At 54.8% G+C, this 21,616-nt stretch overlaps 1 long non-coding RNA gene and 9 other non-coding genes across 21 annotated transcripts in view; all 10 read right to left on the reverse strand.

The window, feature by feature from the left end:
• The window catches only part of LOC117202015 (uncharacterized), an 89,566-nt gene extending 75,542 nt beyond the window's left edge, over window positions 1–14,024 (reverse strand). For 2 of the 12 annotated variants that reach the window (XR_007476006.1, XR_007475995.1), the window contains exons 1-2: window positions 13,956–14,024; window positions 10,743–11,395 (exon numbers count right to left, since the gene is read on the reverse strand). This is a non-coding gene — a long non-coding RNA (uncharacterized LOC117202015). The other 10 variants (XR_007476010.1, XR_007475979.1, XR_007475994.1 and 7 more) reach the window with 9 other exon arrangements.
• On the reverse strand, window positions 289–380 carry LOC125963735 (small nucleolar RNA SNORD116). The gene has a single exon (XR_007476127.1). It is a non-coding gene; the product is annotated as a small nucleolar RNA SNORD116 (small nucleolar RNA).
• Window positions 2,848–2,939, reverse strand: LOC125963722 (small nucleolar RNA SNORD116). Its single transcript, XR_007476112.1, has one exon. It is a non-coding gene; the product is annotated as a small nucleolar RNA SNORD116 (small nucleolar RNA).
• Window positions 5,349–5,440, reverse strand: LOC125963729 (small nucleolar RNA SNORD116). The gene has a single exon (XR_007476121.1). It is a non-coding gene; the product is annotated as a small nucleolar RNA SNORD116 (small nucleolar RNA).
• LOC125963723 (small nucleolar RNA SNORD116) lies at window positions 7,908–7,999 on the reverse strand. Its single transcript, XR_007476113.1, has one exon. It is a non-coding gene; the product is annotated as a small nucleolar RNA SNORD116 (small nucleolar RNA).
• LOC125963730 (small nucleolar RNA SNORD116) lies at window positions 10,409–10,500 on the reverse strand. The gene has a single exon (XR_007476122.1). It is a non-coding gene; the product is annotated as a small nucleolar RNA SNORD116 (small nucleolar RNA).
• LOC117202045 (small nucleolar RNA SNORD116) lies at window positions 12,970–13,061 on the reverse strand. Its single transcript, XR_004484222.1, has one exon. It is a non-coding gene; the product is annotated as a small nucleolar RNA SNORD116 (small nucleolar RNA).
• A 1,502-nt stretch (window positions 14,025–15,526) lies between the features above and the next one.
• On the reverse strand, window positions 15,527–15,618 carry LOC125963736 (small nucleolar RNA SNORD116). Its single transcript, XR_007476128.1, has one exon. It is a non-coding gene; the product is annotated as a small nucleolar RNA SNORD116 (small nucleolar RNA).
• A 2,444-nt stretch (window positions 15,619–18,062) lies between these two features.
• On the reverse strand, window positions 18,063–18,154 carry LOC117202057 (small nucleolar RNA SNORD116). The gene has a single exon (XR_004484234.1). It is a non-coding gene; the product is annotated as a small nucleolar RNA SNORD116 (small nucleolar RNA).
• Window positions 18,155–20,619: 2,465 nt separating this feature from the next.
• Window positions 20,620–20,712, reverse strand: LOC117202063 (small nucleolar RNA SNORD116). Its single transcript, XR_004484239.1, has one exon. It is a non-coding gene; the product is annotated as a small nucleolar RNA SNORD116 (small nucleolar RNA).
• Window positions 20,713–21,616: the final 904 nt, after the last annotated feature.

Raw genomic sequence — 21,616 nt, forward strand, 5'->3', positions numbered from 1 at the left:
TGTAGAACTCAAGGGCAGGCGACCGGACCACCAAGGGCTCACGCTTCCTCTCCTACCCGAATGCTGAACCGTGGCAGGGGACAGCAGTCCCGGCTAGACCAAGGAACCCACAGACGGCACGCTCTCCCTAGCCTTCCCACCTGGATTGGCATCCCAGGGTCCTTTCCCAATGCCTCTTCTCCCCATCAGACGGCCACAAGCCTCAACTTAAACAGCGTGGCTGTGGACACCCACGGGAGCAAATGCAACGCGAACCTCTCCCTACTTTCCTTTTGGGAGCCACGTGTTGGACCTCAGTTCCAAGGAGGAGACGGCAGGGATTTCTCACTCATTTTGTTCAGATTTCCAAGGAATGCATTTGTGGAACTCATCGTCGAGCCAAGCACATGCTCAAACGCTGGACATGCAAACTTGCAGATTCCACCACGGTACGGACAGCGAGCTGAATCACGTCAGCATACGGAAGTGAACAAAGCAAAGCCATTGGGGAAGGAAATGCAGCCAGTTCTCAGGGCATCGAAGCTCGGGTTCCCATGGAAAAGGCCAGAAGGTGAGGGTGTAGCCCCGTTGCACATGTTCCCTTGGTCAAACCTCTAGGTTTTAGGAAAGAGGTGCTACTTACCGCAACAAGGGTTAAACCAGGATCCTCATGGAATGCGGGCCAACACCCCTGTGAGACTCCTCCTCCTCACTTCACCGGGTGTCAGGGATTATACAGATGGTCCCAGGTTGATCTGCTGCTGGAATTCCTTTCCTGGCATTCCACCTGGCTCGGGGTGAGAGAACACATGCGTTCTTTAGGAGGGTGCACGGGTGCACCGAGCGAAAGGGCGATATCCCTCAGTGATGCGTGCTCTGTCTCCCCTCGACATTTAATTTGCTGCAGATCTTGCCTGTGGGTCCGCAGGGAAACGTGAAAGCAACATAGAGCTGACGCCTTCAGAGGGTGCGGCCATCAGGACATAGAGCACCGCTGTCCAAAATCCCCCTGGTCTCGGGCACTGCAATTCCACTCCTGAGTGCTCTCCCATCCGCCACAGCAGAAGGATGTCTTCCTAAACCCCTGAGACACCCTCTGGGCAACTGTGGCCCCTCAGACTAAGAGCCGGTGCCATCTAGGGGAACACGCCCGCCCTTGGCACATATTCTTCCACACAAGTGCCACGCTCTTACGGGGAAGAGATCTTCCACAAGGGAAGGGGCCTTGGCCGAATATGACGGCCTTCATCAAAAGCAGCTCGAAGGGAACCGTGACAAAGGGCACGTGAGGAACACCTGGACTGATCAAGCGAGACTCACCAGTAGGCACACTTCCTGAGCTGCTGCCAAGACAGATGACCTACCCTTGGTTCACACACAGAGGTAATGACATGGGAAACATTCTGAAGCCCAACGTGGTGGGGAAACCCTTGCAACCAAATGGCATGGGAGCCATTCCAATGCCCACTGTGGCGGAGAACACCATTGCACCAATGGGGTCAACTGCAGTGGTACCTGGCACATTCACACTCCGGGCCCGTCAGTGACGTGACCTCGGAGAAACAGTGAGGCCCAGGTCTTCTAGAAGCAATGTGTGACCCACAGCCATGCAATTAAGAGAACCCAGCCAACAGCCGAGACACTTGAACCGCTATGACTCGTCTGGCCTGTGGCCAGGCACACCGGATACCACAGTCTGGATGCACCAGCGCGTGGCAGTAAAAATGACCCCCGCACCACACACCCTCACCCGCCTTTAAATCTATAGCCTTTCCTTGGCAGCCGACTCCCTTTTTTCCGCATGGTTGTGCCCAGTGACCTCCGGGAAGAGCTGCAAACCTCAGGGAACGCTATGTGGGCCAGGTTTAGTAAAGATGTTGGGCTGGACTCAGGAACACCCTCACACCTTCAACACAGGGGGAACGTGGACAGACAGGGACAAAACACCCCACGACCTCCAAATCAGCCCCCATGAGAAGACACCATACTGTGCCACAAAGGCAACCATTCACTAGCATAGGGACCCGCCATGAAGTAAATCGACCAAGGAGGGGAAAAAGGCGGGACAGTCCACAGAAGTTCTCCCGTGTTCCCTCTCTACACGTGCCTCCAAATGCTCCTGAGGGGATATCAAAAGTGTTCCTGGAAGCCTATGGCCTCTGTCAATCTGTCCACCCACAAGTAAACATGTGGGCTTAGCCAGCCATTTCATGTGTCTTTATCGGTAGCCTTGCCCTTCCCTCTCCACCGGGATCCCAACGTGTCATGGAAAGATGCCAGAGCCACCCCTCACCAAAGAAGCTTGCTGTGACTTATCTTGACTAAGGCATTTTCTAGCCTGTTCACACAGCACACACAAGCCGGAAACAACCCGAGGAGGAGCCATCAGCTTGGCCAACCGCCCGGGGACAATGGCCCATTGGATTTCTCCCCTCATCATGAGAAACCTAAACTGCATCTGGTCTCCCAAGCAGAACATGACAAAGAGCCAGCCCTAGGCCAGGAATCCTGCTCTGACCCTGAGCATAGACTTCTCTTTCCGTGAGGGCACAAGGCAACGAGTAGCCGGTGGCGGCGGCCTGTAGAACTCAAATGCACTCGATAGGACCACCAATGGTTCACGCTTCCTTTCCTAGCCGCATGCTCGTCCGTGGCAGGGGACAGAAGTCCTGGCTCGACCAAGGAACCCAGAGATGGCACGCTGTCCCTAGCCTTCCCACCTGGATTGGCATCCCAGGCTCCTTTCCCAATGGCTCTTCTCCCCATGAGACGGCCACAACCCTCCACTTGAACAACGTGGCTGTACACGCACACGGCAGCAAACGCAACCTCAACCTCTCCCTACTTTCCTGTTGGGAGCCACGTGCTGGACCTCAGTTCCGATGAGGAGACGGTAGGGTTTTCTCACTCATTTTGTTCAGATTTCCAAGGAATGCATTTGTGGGGGTCATCATCGATCCAAGCACATGCTCAAACGCCGGACATGCAAAGTTGCAGATTCCACCAAGGGACGGCCAGTGAGCTGAATCATGTCAGCATACAGAAGCGGCCAGATCTGAGCCATGGGGCAGGAAATGCAGCCAGTTCTCAGGTCATCGAAGCTCATGTTCCCCAGGAAAAAGACAGAAGATGAGGCTGTAGCACCGGTTTTCAGTTCCCGTGGCCAAACCTCTAGGTTTTAGCAAAGAAGTGCCACTTACCGCAACAAGGTTTAAACCAGGATCCTCATGGAATGTGCGCCAACACCCCTGCGAGACTCCTCCTCCTCCCTTCACCAGGTATTATGGATTATACGGATGGCCCCAGGCTGCTCTGCTGCTGGGATTCCGTCCCTGGCAGTCCACCTGGCTCGGGCTGAGAGAACACACGCGTGCTTGAGGATGGTGCACGGGCGCACCGAGGGAAAGGGCGATACCATCTAGTGATGCGTGCTCTATATCCCCTCAACATTTCATTTGCTGCCCATCGTGCCTGGGTGTCCGCACGTAAATGTGAAAGCAATGTGGCGTAGACGCCTTCACAGCGTGCCGCCATCAGGACAAAGAGCCCCGCTGTCCAACAACACCCTGGTCTCGGGCCCTGCAATTCCTCTCCTGAGCACTCTCCCCTCCATCACAGCTAAAGGATGTCTTCCGGAAACCCTGAGACACGCTCAGGGCAACTGTGCCTCCTCAGACTAAGAGCCAGTGACCTTTGGGGAACACACCAACTCTAAGCACATATGGCTCCACACAGTGGACGCGCCCGGAAGATCAAGACATCTTCCACAAGGGAAGGGCACACGGCCGAATATGACGGCCTCCATCAAAAGCGGCTCATAGGGACCCACGACAAAGGGCACGAGAGGAACACCTGGACTAATCAAGGCAGACTCACCAGCAGGCATACTTCCTGGCCTGCTGTTAGGACAGACGACCTACCCTTGTCGTACACACAAAGGTAATGGCATGGGAACCATTACGATGCCCAACGTGGCGGGGCAAACTGTTGCAGCAATTGGGTCTCTTGCAGTGCTGCCTGCCACTTTCGCACTCTGGGTCCGTCAGTGACGTGACCTCGGTGAAACCGTGAGGCCCAGGTCCTCTAGAAGCAACGTGTTACCTACAGCCGCACAACAAGAGAACCCGGCCAACAGCCTAGACACCTGAACCGGTATGACTTCTCTGGACTGTGGCCAGGCACGCCGTACACCACAGTCTCAAAGCACCAGCGGGTGGCAGGAGAAAAGATCCCCGCACCACACATCCTCTCGGGCCCGGAAACCTGTAGCCTTTCCTTGGCAGCCGACTCCCTTTCCGCGTGGTTTTGCCCAAAGACCTCCGGGAAGGTCTGCAATCGTCAGGGACTGCTAGGTGGGCTGGGTGTACTACCGATGCAGGGCTGTACTGAGGAACACCTTCACATCTTCAACACAGGGAGAACGTGGACAGACAGGGACAAAACACCCCACGGCCTCCAAATCAGCCCCCATGAGAAGACACCATACTGTGCCACGAAGGCAACCATTCCCTGGCACAGGGACCCGCCATGAAGTAAATTGACCAAGGAGAGGAAACAAGCGAGACACGCCACAGATGTGCTCCCGTGTTCCCTCTCTACACTTGCCTCCAAATGCCCCTGAGGGAATACCAAAAGTGTTCCCGGAAGCCTATGACCACCATCGAGCTATCCACCCACCAGTAAGCCTGTGGGATTAGCCAGCCATCTCTCGTGTCTGCTTCATTCGCCTTGCCCTCCTCTCTCCACCGGGATCCCAACGTGTCAGGGAAAGATGCCAGAGCCACCCCTCACCAAAGAAGCTTGCTGTGACTTATCTTCACTAAGGCATTTTCTAGCCCTTTCACACAGCACACACAAGCCAGACACAACCCGAGGAGGAGCCCTTAGCTTGGCCAACCTCCCGGTGACAATGGCCCATTGGATTTCTCCCCTTATCAGGAGAAACCTAAACTGCATCTGGTCTCCCAAGCAGAACATGGCAAAGAAGCCTGCCCTAGGCCAGGAATCCTGCTCTGACCCTGAGCCTACAGACTTCCGTTTCTTTGCGGGCACGAGGCAACGAGTAGCCGGTGGCGGAGGCCTGTAGAACTCAAGGGCAGGCGACCGGACCACCAAGGGCTCACGCTTCCTCTCCTACCCGAATGCTGAACCGTGGCAGGGGACAGCAGTCCCGGCTAGACCAAGGAACCCACAGACGGCACGCTCTCCCTAGCCTTCCCACCTGGATTGGCATCCCAGGGTCCTTTCCCAATGCCTCTTCTCCCCATCAGACGGCCACAAGCCTCAACTTAAACAGCGTGGCTGTGGACACCCACGGGAGCAAATGCAACGCGAACCTCTCCCTACTTTCCTTTTGGGAGCCACGTGTTGGACCTCAGTTCCAAGGAGGAGACGGCAGGGATTTCTCACTCATTTTGTTCAGATTTCCAAGGAATGCATTTGTGGAAGTCATCGTCGAGCCAAGCACATGCTCAAACGCTGGACATGCAAACTTGCAGATTCCACCACGGTACGGACAGCGAGCTGAATCACGTCAGCATACGGAAGTGAACAAAGCAAAGCCATTGGGGAAGGAAATGCAGCCAGTTCTCAGGGCATCGAAGCTCGGGTTCCCATGGAAAAGGCCAGAAGGTGAGGGTGTAGCCCCGTTGCACATGTTCCCTTGGTCAAACCTCTAGGTTTTAGGAAAGAGGTGCTACTTACCGCAACAAGGGTTAAACCAGGATCCTCATGGAATGCGGGCCAACACCCCTGTGAGACTCCTCCTCCTCACTTCACCGGGTGTCAGGGATTATACAGATGGTCCCAGGTTGATCTGCTGCTGGAATTCCTTTCCTGGCATTCCACCTGGCTCGGGGTGAGAGAACACATGCGTTCTTTAGGAGGGTGCACGGGTGCACCGAGCGAAAGGGCGATATCCCTCAGTGATGCGTGCTCTGTCTCCCCTCGACATTTAATTTGCTGCAGATCTTGCCTGTGGGTCCGCAGGGAAACGTGAAAGCAACATAGAGCTGACGCCTTCAGAGGGTGCGGCCATCAGGACATAGAGCACCGCTGTCCAAAATCCCCCTGGTCTCGGGCACTGCAATTCCACTCCTGAGTGCTCTCCCATCCGCCACAGCAGAAGGATGTCTTCCTAAACCCCTGAGACACCCTCTGGGCAACTGTGGCCCCTCAGACTAAGAGCCGGTGCCATCTAGGGGAACACGCCCGCCCTTGGCACATATTCTTCCACACAAGTGCCACGCTCTTACGGGGAAGAGATCTTCCACAAGGGAAGGGGCCTTGGCCGAATATGACGGCCTTCATCAAAAGCAGCTCGAAGGGAACCGTGACAAAGGGCACGTGAGGAACACCTGGACTGATCAAGCGAGACTCACCAGTAGGCACACTTCCTGAGCTGCTGCCAAGACAGATGACCTACCCTTGGTTCACACACAGAGGTAATGACATGGGAAACATTCTGAAGCCCAACGTGGTGGGGAAACCCTTGCAACCAAATGGCATGGGAGCCATTCCAATGCCCACTGTGGCGGAGAACACCATTGCACCAATGGGGTCAACTGCAGTGGTACCTGGCACATTCACACTCCGGGCCCGTCAGTGACGTGACCTCGGAGAAACAGTGAGGCCCAGGTCTTCTAGAAGCAATGTGTGACCCACAGCCATGCAATTAAGAGAACCCAGCCAACAGCCGAGACACTTGAACCGCTATGACTCGTCTGGCCTGTGGCCAGGCACACCGGATACCACAGTCTGGATGCACCAGCGCGTGGCAGTAAAAATGACCCCCGCACCACACACCCTCACCCGCCTTTAAATCTATAGCCTTTCCTTGGCAGCCGACTCCCTTTTTTCCGCATGGTTGTGCCCAGTGACCTCCGGGAAGAGCTGCAAACCTCAGGGAACGCTATGTGGGCCAGGTTTAGTAAAGATGTTGGGCTGGACTCAGGAACACCCTCACACCTTCAACACAGGGGGAACGTGGACAGACAGGGACAAAACACCCCACGACCTCCAAATCAGCCCCCATGAGAAGACACCATACTGTGCCACAAAGGCAACCATTCACTAGCATAGGGACCCGCCATGAAGTAAATCGACCAAGGAGGGGAAAAAGGCGGGACAGTCCACAGAAGTTCTCCCGTGTTCCCTCTCTACACGTGCCTCCAAATGCTCCTGAGGGGATATCAAAAGTGTTCCTGGAAGCCTATGGCCTCTGTCAATCTGTCCACCCACAAGTAAACATGTGGGCTTAGCCAGCCATTTCATGTGTCTTTATCGGTAGCCTTGCCCTTCCCTCTCCACCGGGATCCCAACGTGTCATGGAAAGATGCCAGAGCCACCCCTCACCAAAGAAGCTTGCTGTGACTTATCTTGACTAAGGCATTTTCTAGCCTGTTCACACAGCACACACAAGCCGGAAACAACCCGAGGAGGAGCCATCAGCTTGGCCAACCGCCCGGGGACAATGGCCCATTGGATTTCTCCCCTCATCATGAGAAACCTAAACTGCATCTGGTCTCCCAAGCAGAACATGACAAAGAGCCAGCCCTAGGCCAGGAATCCTGCTCTGACCCTGAGCATAGACTTCTCTTTCCGTGAGGGCACAAGGCAACGAGTAGCCGGTGGCGGCGGCCTGTAGAACTCAAATGCACTCGATAGGACCACCAATGGTTCACGCTTCCTTTCCTAGCCGCATGCTCGTCCGTGGCAGGGGACAGAAGTCCTGGCTCGACCAAGGAACCCAGAGATGGCACGCTGTCCCTAGCCTTCCCACCTGGATTGGCATCCCAGGCTCCTTTCCCAATGGCTCTTCTCCCCATGAGACGGCCACAACCCTCCACTTGAACAACGTGGCTGTACACGCACACGGCAGCAAACGCAACCTCAACCTCTCCCTACTTTCCTGTTGGGAGCCACGTGCTGGACCTCAGTTCCGATGAGGAGACGGTAGGGTTTTCTCACTCATTTTGTTCAGATTTCCAAGGAATGCATTTGTGGGGGTCATCATCGATCCAAGCACATGCTCAAACGCCGGACATGCAAAGTTGCAGATTCCACCAAGGGACGGCCAGTGAGCTGAATCATGTCAGCATACAGAAGCGGCCAGATCTGAGCCATGGGGCAGGAAATGCAGCCAGTTCTCAGGTCATCGAAGCTCATGTTCCCCAGGAAAAAGACAGAAGATGAGGCTGTAGCACCGGTTTTCAGTTCCCGTGGCCAAACCTCTAGGTTTTAGCAAAGAAGTGCCACTTACCGCAACAAGGTTTAAACCAGGATCCTCATGGAATGTGCGCCAACACCCCTGCGAGACTCCTCCTCCTCCCTTCACCAGGTATTATGGATTATACGGATGGCCCCAGGCTGCTCTGCTGCTGGGATTCCGTCCCTGGCAGTCCACCTGGCTCGGGCTGAGAGAACACACGCGTGCTTGAGGATGGTGCACGGGCGCACCGAGGGAAAGGGCGATACCATCTAGTGATGCGTGCTCTATATCCCCTCAACATTTCATTTGCTGCCCATCGTGCCTGGGTGTCCGCACGTAAATGTGAAAGCAATGTGGCGTAGACGCCTTCACAGCGTGCCGCCATCAGGACAAAGAGCCCCGCTGTCCAACAACACCCTGGTCTCGGGCCCTGCAATTCCTCTCCTGAGCACTCTCCCCTCCATCACAGCTAAAGGATGTCTTCCGGAAACCCTGAGACACGCTCAGGGCAACTGTGCCTCCTCAGACTAAGAGCCAGTGACCTTTGGGGAACACACCAACTCTAAGCACATATGGCTCCACACAGTGGACGCGCCCGGAAGATCAAGACATCTTCCACAAGGGAAGGGCACACGGCCGAATATGACGGCCTCCATCAAAAGCGGCTCATAGGGACCCACGACAAAGGGCACGAGAGGAACACCTGGACTAATCAAGGCAGACTCACCAGCAGGCATACTTCCTGGCCTGCTGTTAGGACAGACGACCTACCCTTGTCGTACACACAAAGGTAATGGCATGGGAACCATTACGATGCCCAACGTGGCGGGGCAAACTGTTGCAGCAATTGGGTCTCTTGCAGTGCTGCCTGCCACTTTCGCACTCTGGGTCCGTCAGTGACGTGACCTCGGTGAAACCGTGAGGCCCAGGTCCTCTAGAAGCAACGTGTTACCTACAGCCGCACAACAAGAGAACCCGGCCAACAGCCTAGACACCTGAACCGGTATGACTTCTCTGGACTGTGGCCAGGCACGCCGTACACCACAGTCTCAAAGCACCAGCGGGTGGCAGGAGAAAAGATCCCCGCACCACACATCCTCTCGGGCCCGGAAACCTGTAGCCTTTCCTTGGCAGCCGACTCCCTTTCCGCGTGGTTTTGCCCAATGACCTCCGGGAAGGTCTGCAATCGTCAGGGACTGCTAGGTGGGCTGGGTGTACTACCGATGCAGGGCTGTACTGAGGAACACCTTCACATCTTCAACACAGGGAGAACGTGGACAGACAGGGACAAAACACCCCACGGCCTCCACATCAGCCCCCATGAGAAGACACCATACTGTGCCACGAAGGCAACCATTCCCTGGCACAGGGACCCGCCATGAAGTAAATTGACCAAGGAGAGGAAACAAGCGAGACACGCCACAGATGTGCTCCCGTGTTCCCTCTCTACACTTGCCTCCAAATGCCCCTGAGGGAATACCAAAAGTGTTCCCGGAAGCCTATGACCACCATCGAGCTATCCACCCACCAGTAAGCCTGTGGGATTAGCCAGCCATCTCTCGTGTCTGCTTCATTCGCCTTGCCCTCCTCTCTCCACCGGGATCCCAACGTGTCAGGGAAAGATGCCAGAGCCACCCCTCACCAAAGAAGCTTGCTGTGACTTATCTTCACTAAGGCATTTTCTAGCCCTTTCACACAGCACACACAAGCCAGACACAACCCGAGGAGGAGCCCTTAGCTTGGCCAACCTCCCGGTGACAATGGCCCATTGGATTTCTCCCCTTATCAGGAGAAACCTAAACTGCATCTGGTCTCCCAAGCAGAACATGGCAAAGAAGCCTGCCCTAGGCCAGGAATCCTGCTCTGACCCTGAGCCTACAGACTTCCGTTTCTTTGCGGGCACGAGGCAACGAGTAGCCGGTGGCGGAGGCCTGTAGAACTCAAGGGCAGGCGACCGGACCACCAAGGGCTCACGCTTCCTCTCCTACCCGAATGCTGAACCGTGGCAGGGGACAGCAGTCCCGGCTAGACCAAGGAACCCACAGACGGCACGCTCTCCCTAGCCTTCCCACCTGGATTGGCATCCCAGGGTCCTTTCCCAATGCCTCTTCTCCCCATCAGACGGCCACAAGCCTCAACTTAAACAGCGTGGCTGTGGACACCCACGGGAGCAAATGCAACGCGAACCTCTCCCTACTTTCCTTTTGGGAGCCACGTGTTGGACCTCAGTTCCAAGGAGGAGACGGCAGGGATTTCTCACTCATTTTGTTCAGATTTCCAAGGAATGCATTTGTGGAAGTCATCGTCGAGCCAAGCACATGCTCAAACGCTGGACATGCAAACTTGCAGATTCCACCACGGTACGGACAGTGAGCTGAATCACGTCAGCATACGGAAGTGAACAAAGCAAAGCCATTGGGGAAGGAAATGCAGCCAGTTCTCAGGGCATCGAAGCTCGGGTTCCCATGGAAAAGGCCAGAAGGTGAGGGTGTAGCCCCGTTGCACATGTTCCCTTGGTCAAACCTCTAGGTTTTAGGAAAGAGGTGCTACTTACCGCAACAAGGGTTAAACCAGGATCCTCATGGAATGCGGGCCAACACCCCTGTGAGACTCCTCCTCCTCACTTCACCGGGTGTCAGGGATTATACAGATGGTCCCAGGTTGATCTGCTGCTGGAATTCCTTTCCTGGCATTCCACCTGGCTCGGGGTGAGAGAACACATGCGTTCTTTAGGAGGGTGCACGGGTGCACCGAGCGAAAGGGCGATATCCCTCAGTGATGCGTGCTCTGTCTCCCCTCGACATTTAATTTGCTGCAGATCTTGCCTGTGGGTCCGCAGGGAAACGTGAAAGCAACATAGAGCTGACGCCTTCAGAGGGTGCGGCCATCAGGACATAGAGCACCGCTGTCCAAAATCCCCCTGGTCTCGGGCACTGCAATTCCACTCCTGAGTGCTCTCCCATCCGCCACAGCAGAAGGATGTCTTCCTAAACCCCTGAGACACCCTCTGGGCAACTGTGGCCCCTCAGACTAAGAGCCGGTGCCATCTAGGGGAACACGCCCGCCCTTGGCACATATTCTTCCACACAAGTGCCACGCTCTTACGGGGAAGAGATCTTCCACAAGGGAAGGGGCCTTGGCCGAATATGACGGCCTTCATCAAAAGCAGCTCGAAGGGAACCGTGACAAAGGGCACGTGAGGAACACCTGGACTGATCAAGCGAGACTCACCAGTAGGCACACTTCCTGAGCTGCTGCCAAGACAGATGACCTACCCTTGGTTCACACACAGAGGTAATGACATGGGAAACATTCTGAAGCCCAACGTGGTGGGGAAACCCTTGCAACCAAATGGCATGGGAGCCATTCCAATGCCCACTGTGGCGGAGAACACCATTGCACCAATGGGGTCAACTGCAGTGGTACCTGGCACATTCACACTCCGGGCCCGTCAGTGACGTGACCTCGGAGAAACAGTGAGGCCCAGGTCTTCTAGAAGCAATGTGTGACCCACAGCCATGCAATTAAGAGAACCCAGCCAACAGCCGAGACACTTGAACCGCTATGACTCGTCTGGCCTGTGGCCAGGCACACCGGATACCACAGTCTGGATGCACCAGCGCGTGGCAGTAAAAATGACCCCCGCACCACACACCCTCACCCGCCTTTAAATCTATAGCCTTTCCTTGGCAGCCGACTCCCTTTTTTCCGCATGGTTGTGCCCAGTGACCTCCGGGGAAGATCTGCAAACCTCAGGGAACGCTATGTGGGCCAGGTTTAGTAAAGATGTTGGGCTGGACTCAGGAACACCCTCACACCTTCAACACAGGGGGAATGTGGACAGACAGGGACAAAACACCCCACGACCTCCAAATCAGCCCCCATGAGAAGACACCATACTGTGCCACAAAGGCAACCATTCACTAGCATAGGGACCCGCCATGAAGTAAATCGACCAAGGAGGGGAAAAAGGCAGGACAGTCCACAAATGTGCTCCCGTATTCCCTCCTGCTACGTGCCTCCAAATGCTCCTGAGGGAATCCCAAATGTGTTCCAGGAACCCTATGGCCACCATCGATCTATCCACACACCAGTAAACCTGTGGGCTTAGACAACCATCACACGTGTCTTTTTCACTCGGCCTGATATTCTCTCTCCCCCGGGATCCCAATGTGTCACAGAAAGATGCCAGAGCCACGCCTCACCAGAGAAGCTTGCCGTGACTAAGATTGACTAAGGCCTTTTCTAGCCCCTTCATGTAGCTACACAAGCAGGACACAACCCGAGGAGGAGCCATCAGCTTGGCCAACCTCCCTGGGACAATGGCCCATTGGATTCCTCCTCTCATCATGAGAAACCTAAACTGCATCCGGTCTCCCAAGAGAACAAGACAAAAAAGCCTGCCCTAGGCCAGGAATCCTGCTCTGACCCTGAGCATACAGACCTCTGTTTCTGTGAGGGCACAAGGCAACGAGAAGCTGGTGGTGGCAGCCTGTAGAATTCAAGTGCAGTCGATAGGACCACCAATGGTTCACGCTTCCTTTCCTATCTGCATCCTAGTCCATGGCAGGGGACAGAAGTCCTGAGTAGACCAAGGAACCCAGAGATGGCACGCTGTCCCTATCCTTCCCACATGGATTGGCATCCCAGGCTCCTTCCCCAGTGGCTCTTCTCCCCATGAGATGGCCACAACCCTCCACTTGAACAACGTGGCTGTGGACACACACGGCAGCAAACGCAATGTCAACCTCTCCCTACTTTCCTTTTGGGAGCTACGTGCTGGACCTCAGTTCCAATGAGGAGACAGTAGGGTTTTCTCACTCATTTTGTTCAGATTTCCAAGGAATGCATTTGTAGGGGTCACCATCGATCCAAGCACATGCTCAAACGCTGGACATGCAACGATGCAGATTCCACCATGGGACTCCCATCGAGCTGAATCATGTCAGCATATGGAAGGGGCCAGAGCCGAGCCATTGGGGCAGGAAATGCAGCCAGTTCTCAGGGCGTCGAAGCTCGTGCTCCCCGAGAAAAGGTCGGAAGGTGAGGGTATAGCTCCGTTGCACAAGTTCCCGTGGTGAAACCTCTAGGTTTTAGCAAAGAAGTGCTGCTTACCACAACAAGGGTTAAATCAGGATCCTCATGGAATGCACGTCAACACCCCAGTGAGACTCCTCCTCCTCACTTCACCGGGAATAACGGATTATACGGATGGCCCCAGGTTGCTCTGCTGCTGGAATTCCTTTTCCTGAATTCCAACTGGCTCGGGGTGAGAGAACACATGCGTGCTTTACGAGGGTGCACGGGCGCACCGAGGTAAAGGGCGATACCATCCATCGATGCGTACTCCATCTCCCCTCAACATTTCATTTGCTGCCCATCTTGCTTTTGTGTCCACAGGCAAACGTGAAAGCAACGTAGAGCAGACGCCTTCAGAGCCTGTGGCCATGAGGACAAATAGCTCTGCTGTCCAAAAAGCCCCTAGTCTTGGGCCCTCCAACTCCTCTCCTGAGCACTCTCCCCTCCTGCACAGGAAAAGGATGTCGTTCTGAACCCCTGAGACACAGTGAGGGCAACTGTGCCTCCTCAGACTTAGAGTCAGTGCCCTCAGGTAAACATGTCCGCCCTTGGCACCTATGCTTCCACTGAATGGACGCGCCCTGACAGGGTAGAGATCTTTCACAAGGGAAGGGCCCTTGGCCGAATATGACGGCCTTCATCAAAAGCAGCTCGAAGGGAACCGTGACAAAGGGCACGTGAGGAACACCTGGACTGATCAAGGGAGACTCACCAGTAGGCACACTTCCTGAGCTGCTGCCAAGACAGATGACCTACCCTTGGACCACATACAAAGCTCGTGTCATGGGAACCATTCCGAAGCGAAATGTGGTGGGGAACACCATTGCAGCCTAATGGCATGGGAGCCATTCCAGTGCCCAACGTGGTGGAGCAAAGAGTTACAGCAATTGGGTCACCCGCAGTGGTGGCTGGCACTTTCGCACTCTGGGCCCATCAGTGACGTGACCTCGGAGATACTGTGAGGCCCAGGTCTTCTAGAAGCAACGTGTTACCCACAGCCGTGCAACGCGAGAACCCAGCCAACAGGCTAGACACTTGAACCGCTATTACTTGTCTGGCCTTTGGCCAGGCACACCGGATACCACAGTCTGGACGCACCAGCGCCTGGCAGGAAAAATGGCCCCCGCACCACACATCCTCTCCTGCCCTTAAAGCTTTAGCCTTTCCTTGGCAGCTGACTCCCTTTTTTCTGCATGGTTGTGCCCAGTGACCTCCGGGAAGATCTGCGATACTCAGGGAACGCTATGTGGGCCGGGTGTGGTAAAGATGCTAGGATGGACTGAGGAACACCTTCACATCTTCAGCACAGGGGGAACGTGGATGGAAAGGGACAAAACACCCCACGGCCTCCAAATCGACCCCCATGGGAAGACACCATACTGTGCCATGAAGGCAACAATTCGCTAGCGCAGGGACCCACCATGAAGTAAATCGACCAAGGAGAGGAAAAAGGCGGGACAGTCCACAGAAGTTCTCCCGTGTTCCCTCTCTACACGTGCCTCCAAATGCTCCTGAGGGAATACCAAAACTGTTCCCGGAACCCTATGGCCTCTGTCGATCTCTCCACCCACCAGTAAACATGTGGGCTTAGCCAGCCATCTCACATGTCTTTTAAACTTGCCTTGCCCTTCACTCTCCACCGCGATCCCAACGTGTCACGGAAAGATGCCAGAGCCACCCCTCACCCAAGAAGCTTTCTGTGACTTATCTTGACTAAGGCATTTTCTAGCCTGTTCACACAGCACACACAGGCCGGACACAGCCCGAAGAGGAGCCATCAGCTTGGCCAACCTCCCGGGGACAATGGCCCATTGGATTTCTCCTCTCATCACGAGAAACCTAAACTGCATCTGGTCTCTCAATGAGAACATGACAAAGAAGCCTGCCTTAGGGCAGGAATCCTGCTCTGACCCTGAGCATAGACTTCTGTTTCTCTGAGGGCACAAGGCAACGAGCAGCCGCTGGGTGCGGCTTGTAGAACTCAAGTGCAGGCGAGAGGATCACCAATGGCTCACACTTCCTCTCCTACCCGCATGCTGAACCGTGGCAGGGGACAGCAGTCCTGGCTAGACCAAGGAGTCCACAGACGGCACGATGTCCCTAGGCTTCCCACCTGAATTGGCATCCCAGGCTCCATTCCCAGTGGCTTTTCTCCCCATGAGTTGGTCACAACCCTCCACTTGAACAACGTGGCTGTACACACACAGCAGCACATGCAATGTGAACCTCTCCCTACTGTCCTTATTGGAGCCACATGCTGGACCTCAGTTCCGATGAGGAGATGGTAGGGTTTTCTCACTCATTTTGTTCAGATTTCCAAGGAATGCATTTGTGGGAGTCTACGTCAATCCAAGCACATGCTCAAACTCTGGACATGCACAGTTGCAGATTCCACCATGGGACGCCGATCGAACTGAATCACGTCAGCATATGGAAGCGGCCAGAGCCGTGCCATTGGGGCAGGAAATGCAGCCAGTTCTCAGGGCGTCGAAGCTCGTGCTCCCCGAGAAAAGGTCGGAAGGTGAAGGTTTAGTCCCGTTGCACAAGTTCCCGTGGTGAAACCTCTAGGTTTTAGCAAAGAAGTGCCACTTACCGCAACAAGGGTTAAATCAGGATCCTCATGGAATGCACCCCAACACCCTTGCGAGACTCCTCCTCCTCACTTCACTGGGTATCACGGATTATACGGATGGCCCCAGGCTGCTCTGCTGCTGGAATTCCTCTCCTGGCATTCCACCTGGCTTGGGGTGAGAGAACACACGCGTGCTTTAGGAGGGTGCACGGGGGCACCGAGGTAAAGGGCGATACCACCCATCGATGCGTACTCTATCTCCCCTCAACATTTCATTTGCTGCCCATCTTGCCTGTGTGTCTGAAGGCAAACGTGAAAGCAACGTAGAGAAGACGCCTTCAGAGCCTGGGCCATCAGGACAAAGAGCCCCGCTATCCAAAAAGCCCCTGGTCTCGGTCCCTGCAACTCCTCTCCTGAGCACTCTCCCCTCCAGCACAGGAAAAGGATGTCTTCCTGAGCCCCTGAGGCCCCTTCAGGGCAACTGTGCCCCCTCAGACTAAGAGCCAGTGCCCTCCAGTTGAACACATCCGCCATTGGCACATATGCTTCCACTAAAAGGACGCGCCCTGAAGGGGAAGAGATCTTCCACAAGGGAAGGGCCCTTGGCCGAATATGACGGCCTCCATCAAAAGCGGCTCGTAGGGACCCGTGACAAAGCGTACGTGAGGAACACCTGGACTGATCAAGGGAGACTCACCAGTAGGCATACTTCCTGGCCTGCTGCCAAGACAGACGACCTACCCTTGGACCACACACAAAGCTCGTGTCATGGGAACCATTCCGAAGCGAAATGTGGTGGGGAACACCATTGCAGCCTAATGGCATGGGAGCCATTCCAGTGCCCAAAGTGGTGGAGCAAAGAGTTACAGCAATTGGGTCACCCGCAGTGGTGGCTGGCACTTTTGCACTCTGGACCCATCTGTGACGTGCCCTCGGAGAAACCATGAGGCCCAGGTCTTCTAGAAGCAACGTGTTACCCACAGCCGTGCAATGAGAGAACCCAGCCAACAGTCTAGACACTTGAACCGCTATGAGTTGTCTGGCCTGTGGCCAGGCAAGCCGGATACCACAGTCTGGACGCACCAGCGGGTGGCAGGAAAAATGGCCCCCGCACCACACATCCTCTCCTGCCCTTAAAGCTTTAGCCTTTCCTTGGCAGCCAACCCCCTTCTTTCCGCCTAGTTGTGCCCAGTGACCTCCGGGAAGATCTGCAAATCTCAGGGAACGCTATGTGGGCTGGGTGTATTAAAGATGCTGGGCTGTACTGAGGAACATCTTCACATCTTCAACACAGGGGGAACGTGGACAGACAGGGACAAAGACCTCACGGCATCCAAATCAGCCCCCATGAGAAGAAACCATACTGTGCCACAAAGGCAACCATTCGTTAACACAGGGTCCCGCCATGAAGTTAATCGAACAAGGAGAGGAAAAAGGCGGGACAGTCCACAGAATTTCTCCCGTGTTCCCTCTCTACACATGCCTCCAAACGCTCCATGGATCCTATCAATCTCTCCACCCACCAGTAATCATGTGGGCTTTGCCAGCCATCTCACGTGTCTTTTTCACTCACCTTGCCCTTCCCCCTCCACGGGGATCCCAACATGTCACGGAAAGATGCCAGAGCCACCCCTCACCAAAGAAGCCTGCTGTGACTAATCTTGACTAAGGCATTTTCTATTTCTAGCCTCTTCACAGAGCACACAGGCCGGACACAACCCGAGGAGGAGCCATCTGCTTGGCCAACCAACCTGCTGGGGACAGTGGCACATTGGATTTCTACACTCATCATGAGAAATCTAAACTTCATCTGGTCTCCCAAGCAGATCATGTCAAAGAAGCCTTCCTTAGGCCAGGAATCCTGCTCTGACCATGGGCATAGAAACTTCTGTTTCCATGAGGGCACAAGGCAACGACAAGCCTGTGGGGGCGGCCTGTAGAACTCAAGTGCAGGCGAGAGGACCACCAATGGCTCACACTTCCTCTCCTACGCGCATGCCTAACCGTGGCAGGGGACAGCAGTCCTGGCTAGACCGAGGAGCCCACAGACGGCAGGCTCTCCCTAGACTTCCCACCTGGATTGGCATCCCAGGGTCCTTTCCCAATGCCTCTTCTCCCCATCAGACGGCCACAACCCTCAACTTGAACAACGTGGCTGTGGACACACAAAGCAGCACATGCAATGTGAACCTCTCCCTACTGTCCTTATTGGAGCCACATGCTGGACCTCAGTTCCAATGAGGTGACGCTACGGATTTCTTACTCATTTTGTTCAGATATCCAAGGAATTCATTTGTGGGAGTCATCGTCGATCCAAGCACATGCTCAAAGCTTGGACATGCAAAGTTGCAGATTCCATCACGGGACGGCCAGCGAACTGAATCATGTCAGCATACAGAAGCGGCCAGTGTCGAGCAATGGAGCAGGAAATGCAGCCAGTTCTCAGGGCATCAAAGCTCGTGTTCCCCGAGAAAAGGCCAGAATGTGAGTGTGTCTTCCCTTTTTCAAGTTCCCGTAGCCAAACCTCTAGGTTTTAGCAAAGAAGTGCCACTTACCGCAACAAAGTTTAAACCAGGATCCTCATGGAATGTGCGCCAACACCCCTGTGAGACTCTTTCTCCTCATTTCAATGGTTATCACGAATTATACGGATGGCCCCAGGCTGCTCTGCTGCTGGTATTCCTTCCCTGGCATTCCACCTGATTCGGGCTGAGAGAACACAAGCGTAATTGAGGAGGGTGCACGGGCGCACCGAGGGAAAGAGCGATACGACCCAGCGATGCGTGCCCTATTTCCCCTCAGCATTTCATTTGCTGCCCATCTTGCCTGGGTGTCCGCAGGGAAACATGAATGCCACGTAGCGCAGACGCTTTCAGAGCGTGTGGCCATCAGGAAAAAGAGCCCCGTTGTCCAACAACCGCCTGGTCTCGGACCCTGCAACTCCTCTCCTGAGCACTCTCCCCTCCAGCACAGGAAATGGATGTCTTCCTGAACCCCTGAGACCCCCTCAGGGCAACTGTGCCCCCTCAGACTTAGAGCCAGTGACCTCCAGGTGAACACATCTGCCCTTGGCACATATGCTTCCACTCAATGGACGCGCCCTTAAGGGGAAGACATCTTCCACAAGGGAAAGGCCCTTGGCTGAATATGACGGCCTCCATCAAAAGCGGCTCGTAGGGACCCGTGACAAAGCGTACGTGAGGAACACCTGGACTGATCAAGGGAGACTCAGCAGCAGGTATACTTCCTGGCCTGCTGCCAAGACAGACGACCTACCCTTGGCCCACACACAAAGTTCATGGCATGGGAACAATTCCGATGCGCAACGTGGCAGGGAAAACCCTTGCAGCCTAATGGCATTGGAGCCATTCCAATATCCAAAGCGGCGGGGCAATTCGTTGCAGTAATTGGGTCACTTGCAGTTGCTGCCTGGCACTTTCGCACTCTGCGCCTGTCAGTGACGGGACGTCGGAGAAACCGTGAGGCCCAGGTCCTCTAGAAGCAACGTGTTACCTACAGCCGCGCAACAAGAGAACCCGGCCAACAGCTTAGACACCTGAACCGGTATGACTTGTGTGGTGTGTGGCCAAGCGGGTCGAATACCACAGTCTCGACGCACCAGCGGGTAGCAGGAAAAATGACCCTCGCACCGCACATACACTCTTGCCCTTAAAGTTGTAGCCTTTCCTTGGCAGCCAACTACCTTTTTTTCTGCCTGGTTGTGCCCAGTGACCTCTGGGAGAGTTGCAATCCACAGGGAACGCTATTTGGGCCAGGTATAGAAACTATCCTGGGCTGTACATAGGAGCACCTTCAATCTTCAACACAGGGGGAACGTCGACCGCCAGGGCCAAAACACCCCACGGCCTTCAAATCCTCCCCCATGAGAAGAAACCATACTGTGCCACGAAGGCAACCATTCGCTGGCACAGGGACCCACCATGAATCAAATCAATCTAGGAGAGGAAAAAGGCGGGACCGTCCACAAATGTGCTCTCGAGTTCCCTCCCTACACGTGCCTGCAATCGCTCCTGAGGGAATCCGAAATGTGTTCCGGGAACCCTATGGCCACCATCGATCTATCCACCCACCTGTAAATCGGAGGGCTTAGCCAGCCATCTCAAGTGCCTTTTTAACTTGCCTTGTCTTTCTCTCTACACCGGGATCCCAATGTGTCTCCACAAGATGCCAGAGCCACCCCTCACCAAAGAAGCTTACATGACTAAGCTTGACTAAGGCATTTTCTAGCCCATTTAGATAGCACACACAAGCAGGACGGAACCCAAGGAGGAGCCATCAGCTTTTCTAAACTCCCGGCGAATGTGCCCCATTTGATTCCTCCCCTCATCAGGAGAAACCTAAACTGCATCTGGTCTCCCAAGCAGAACGTGACAAAGAACCCTGCCCTAGGCCAGGAATCCTGCTCTGACCCCGAGCATACAGACTTGTTTCTTTGAGGGCACAAGGCAACGACACCCCCACGGGGGCAGCCTGTAGAATGCAAGTGCAGGCCACAGGACCACCAACGGCTCATGTTTCCTGTGCTACCCTCATGCTGAACCGTGGCAGGGGACAGCAGTCTTGGCTAGACCAATGAACCCAGAGATGGCACGCTGTCCCTAGCCTTCCCACCTGGATTGGTATCCCAGGCTCCTTTCCCAATGGTTCTTCTCCCCATGAGACGGCCAGAATCCTAAACTTGAGCAACGTGGCTGTGGACAAGCACGCCACCAAATGCAACGCGAACCTCTCCCTACTTTCCTTTTGAGAGCCACGTGCTGGACCTCAGTTCCAATGAGAAGATGGTAGGGATTTCTCACTCATTTTTTTCAAATATCTAAGGAATACATTTTTTGGGAGTCATCGTCGATCCAAGCAAATGCTCAAACGCTGGAAATGCAGAGTTGCAGATTCCACCACAGGATGGTCAGCGAGCTGAATCATGTCAGCATATGGAAGTGGCCAGAACCCAGCCATGGGGCAGGAAATGCAGCCAGTTTTCAGGGCAACGAAGATCCCGTTTCCCGAGAAAACACGAGAAGGTGAGAGTGTAGCCCCGGTGCCCAAGTTCCAGTGGCCAAACCTCTAGGTTTCACCAAAGAAGTGCCACTTAGCACAACAAGGGTTAAACCAGGATCCTCATGGAATGCACGCCAAAACCCCTCCGAGTCTCCTTCACCTGGCCTCGCCTTGCCTCACCATCGTCACTTCACTGGGTATCACGGATTATACGGATGGCCCCAGGCTGCTCTGCTGTTGTCATTCCTTCCCTGGCATTCCCCCTTGTTCGGGGTGAGGGAACACACGCGTACTTTAGGAGGGTGCATGGGTGCACCAATGTTAGGGGCAATACCACGCAACGATGTGAGCTCTATCTCCCCTCAACATTTCATTTGCTGCCCATTTTGCATGTTGTCCGCAGGGAAATGTGAAAGCAACGTAGCGCGGATGCCTTCAGAGCCTGTGCCCATCAGGACAAAGAGCCCCGCTGTCCAACAACCCCATGGTCTCAGGCCCTGCAATTCCTCTCCTGAGCACTCTCTCATCCATCACAGCAGAAGGATGGCTTCCTGAACCCCTAAGACACCCACAGGGCAACTGTGCCCCCTCAGACTAAGAGCCAGTGCCCTCTAGGGGAAAACACATGCCCTTAGGACATATGCTTCCAAACAATGGACGCGCCCTGAAGTGGAAGAGATCTTCCACAAGGGAATGGCCCTTGGTTGAATATGAGGGCCTCCATCAAAAGCAGCTCGTAGGGGGCCTCCCTGGTGGTG

This window comes from Orcinus orca, chromosome 2, assembly GCF_937001465.1.
Source record: "Orcinus orca chromosome 2, mOrcOrc1.1, whole genome shotgun sequence".
In the NCBI taxonomy this organism is placed as follows: domain Eukaryota; kingdom Metazoa; phylum Chordata; class Mammalia; order Artiodactyla; family Delphinidae; genus Orcinus; species Orcinus orca.